General features: G+C 38.2%; 1 pseudogene; it reads left to right on the top strand.

Moving 5' to 3' along the window:
• The window catches only part of LOC103739021, a 6,988-nt pseudogene extending 3,480 nt beyond the window's left edge, over positions 1-3,508 (top strand).
• Positions 3,509-4,173: the final 665 nt, after the last annotated feature.

Genomic DNA, 4,173 nt, shown 5'->3' with positions numbered 1-4,173 from the left:
ATGGATGGATCTAGAAACTGTTATACTAAGTGAAGTAACAGACTCAGAAGAGTAAACAACGTATGTTCTCCCTCATATGTGGATCCTACACCAAATCTTTTTAAATTCCATGTCCTTTTAATAAGATGATGCTCTACAGCAGTCTCTTCTGCATGAAATAACTACCATCATCATGACTTCAGTTGTGCCTGATCGCTAAACATCACAATTGGGCTTGTTGATGGTTGTACTCATTAATTAAAGGAGGGCCAAGCAGGGTCACTGGACCCTCACCAGAGTATCAGCCACTCTTCCCAGCCAACTGTATGGAATTTGGCCCTAATCACACATGGTCTCCTGGATTTGGGAGGGTTAAAGTATACAATCTGGGGAAGGCTGAGAAGGCATGATCCATGCTGGGTAAAGGCTTTCCAGTTTGCATACGCTCAGGTCATACATACACCTCAGCAACCCCTCAGTTATCTCGGTAAGTAAGCTCAGTAAATTCATTGCTTCCCTAGTAAAACTGTAATCAAACATTGGCTTGACACTAGAACCTTAAAAGGGACTAAGCATTGCTTAGTATCCCCAGGAAAAGAATTCTCACAAAAGATGGAAAATGTATTTGTTAATGCTATTACGTCTCATAATTATTTTTAAAAAAGGAAGGAAAATGAGAATGTAAAAGATGTTAAAAGGATATGGTCCAGGTTGTTTCCCCGGATCCCTTCCACAGGTCCCACAATCCTCTGTTTCTGAATAGAAAACCACCCCTATCTATGGGTCCTAGGTGGTCGTGACTGAAAGTCATAATGTGTTTTTCAAAAAAGAAAACGAGAACATAAAAGATGTTAGAAAGATGTGGGAATGGAGATATTTTCCAAAGTAACAAAAAATGAGAAACCCTGAGCAAGTGATGAAGGTCTGTGTAGGTTTATTATGATACATAGAGGATGAGGAGACAAAAATAATATACACATAACCTTAAAATGTCTATGGTCATAGTTTAATCAACTAATTTAAGAAACAAAATATATATCTAGTCAAGGTTTATCTGAGAATATTTGTTTTTTTACCCAAGCTTTATGTACATAGCACCTAGTAATTAAAAGTACCAGACTGGTGGAACTAACTTTATTGGATGTTTAACAGCCATACTTGGAGGCCTATACTAATCTGGTCAGAGGGACTTAAAGGACAGTTTTGCCCCTTGCCCTCTAAGGTCGACTAAGTTCCAGGGGACTATGGAACATCTCTCAAAATGTCCTGTAACTATGGTTAACCTGTCCTGCTCCCTGTTCAGGGAGGCCATGGAGACCCCACCAGATGGACTCGAACCAGTGTCCAGATTACAAAGAGGAGTGTCAACTCAGAGGAAACATTTTATCCATGCTTCCAAGTGAAGCCAGGACCTTTGACTTATCTTCACATAGATGGAACTGGTAAAAGAAAGAAGCCAGGGGCTCCTCCCAAGCCCATGTGACCCATGTGACCCCTGAGGAACAGAACCCAAAAATAAATTGGTTTATTTGGGCCAACTGTATGGTCTTAAACACCCAAAAGGAAAGTATAACCAAAGAGTAAAGTCATCAGTACATTTCTTTAAGAGTTCAAGGGATTACACTTCCCAGACATTAGGCTTAAGTCCATATAAAAAGTTATTTAGGGACTGGAGAGATGGCTCAGCAATTAAGAGCACTGACTGCATTGCATGACATGGTGCACTCACATGCATGCAGGCAATACACTTATACACATAAAATAAAAATAATAAATAAAATATTTTTTAAAAGTTATTTATACATTGTTTTTCATTGATGAATTTGTTCCTAATCAGAGAGTGCTGCTCAGATGTAAGACTTCAAATCGTGCGTGGTCTGCAATACTGTAGAGCCCACCTGTAGCTAAGGGCACAACCCGCTATTGTTCTAAATAATGGATAAATTTGTTTTCTCCCTGTATCTAGAAGCCTTTGAGAGGGAACTGACACTGATTCTAACCACTCCAACAGCTATCAAAATACCTTAAAGCAAATCCTGAATCCATCACTCTTGAGTCCAGTCTTGGCAGACAAAAGAAAAATGAGGAGGAACCCAATAGAGGGATGCTTTTGGAAGCCCTTGTCAAGAAATTCCAATGGACTCGGATATGAACATTTGAAAATTGCCCTGTTCTGACTTTTTTCTAGTTCCCTATCTAGGACTTGTAATGCTACTCTTTTTTTAAAGTATTTTATTTATTATTTTTATTTTATGTGTATGAGTGTATTCCCTGCATGCATGAGTGTACCCATGTCGTGCAATGCCTCAGAGGTCAGAAGAGGGCTTCGGATTCCCCTGGAACTGGAGAGTTAAGGTCAGTTCATAGCAGCCATGTGGGTGCTGGGAATCAAACCCAGGTCCTCTGCAAGAGCAGTCAGTGCTCTTAACTGCTGAGACATATCTCCAGCCCCTGTAATGCTAATTACTCTTGCCTTTTCTTCTCCTTCACATCTCCTATTCACGATTCAAGGATTTTCTTTTTCCCCTAGAGATAAGAGTTATGTAATTTGGAAGTCTTTTAGACAGACCCATTGAAGGGGTGCCCCAGTTGCGCCACCCTGCATCCCCGTTCTGCGTCCTGATTCCCTAATCTGCAAGTTGGATAATTTCTTCAGAGGATAAGAATAGAAGGTAGGAATTGGCGAGGCAGTTAGGGTAAAAAGACCCAAAAGAAAAGTAGCCAGTTTTTTGGCTAAAACTCAAAATTTCCTTGGGCCTCTTAGCAACATACTCCGTTCCAAAGGCCAAAAATGTCTAAAGTATTTGGGGACTTTTATCTAATCCTTAAAATATTTTAGGGTTACCTCTTCAGAGGGGGTAATGTTAGAGTAGCCAAAAGCCCTTAAAAAAAATAAAAGAAGAAGAAAGAGTGCATGAAGTTATCAGAAAAAAGTGATGGGGAAATATGGGAGGAGTTGGAGGGGAGGGAGTGGGCATGGATTTGCTCAAAACACCTTATATGCATGTATGAAATTCTGGATAAATTATTTTTTTAATTAAAAAATTAAAAATTAATTTAAAGTGAAGAGTGTGATCAAGTTTTAGACTCTGTTTTAGTGGGCCCTGTTCCTGCAGGAAGGCATATGTTTGTATTTCAGGCTGATGCACCTAATCCAGGACTCATTGCAGATGCAGATGCAGTAGGTGTAACAGTTGTGCTAATTACTTGCACCTAATCGGGATCAAGAATTTATTAGAGTTGGCTATTATGTAAATAATGAATATACTGAAACAGAATTAAGGGAAAATCCACCAGTAAAGCCAGACTTTTCTAAGCTTCAAAGGAACATTTTGGCATCTAATCCCAGAGTTACAAGAATCCATATTAATTGGGAAGATAACACAGGAAAACTGGAAGATGTAGAGAGCAGTAATCCAATCTACAGTCTCTTCTTTCAACAGATGCATTACCTTCATCATCAAAGGGATGGTCCATGTCAGAAAACTCACTCAATGTCATGTTAGAATCCCACATGGACTGCATGTGACCACCCACCATCCCATTAGAACAAATTAAGTACAAAACAGTTCTATTAAAAACAGAACTATTTTCCTGAAATTCCGTAAGTACAGTCAGGACACAATGTGAAGAATTTATTTAAAAACATCCTGTAGAAAATTTATAAGGAAACCAATATTTGAGCAAATTGTGGAATATAAATACAACTATTTTTAAGCAATTTTTTCTCTAATGTTATTTTTTGTTCTTGAAACTAATCTGATTAAAGCATATATATTATTTTCTTCTCCTTTATATGTAACTAAGTGCTTATAAAAAGAAAAATAAGAATCATTCGAACAAGATGTGAAAGTGTTTTAGCCTCTTGGACAGCAATATTTTAGTGGCCTTTGAAAGAACAGTTTACTTTAACTGAAATACTTTTCCTGGGAAAAGTGTAGTTTTAATATAGTGTAGTTTTAATTTAAGGAGCAAACACCTATTCATCAATGAAAAAAAGTATCTTTAAAAGGAGAATTTGAATCAATTGTGCGTTACCAAGAATTTTAGATTCAGGTTTTTTTTGTTTTTTGTCTTTTTGAGACAGGGTCTCAAAAAGCCCTTGCTGTCCTGGAACTCATTATGAAGACCAGGCTGGCCTTGAACTCACAGATATCTGCCTGTCTCTGCCTCCAGAGTGCTGGGATTAAAGGC

This window comes from Nannospalax galili, unplaced genomic scaffold, assembly GCF_000622305.1.
Source record: "Nannospalax galili isolate Female #2095 unplaced genomic scaffold, S.galili_v1.0 scaffold251, whole genome shotgun sequence".
NCBI classification, from domain to species: domain Eukaryota; kingdom Metazoa; phylum Chordata; class Mammalia; order Rodentia; family Spalacidae; genus Nannospalax; species Nannospalax galili.
Note: the sequence above shows the minus strand (reverse complement) of the source record. Positions and strands in the feature narration are given on the sequence as shown.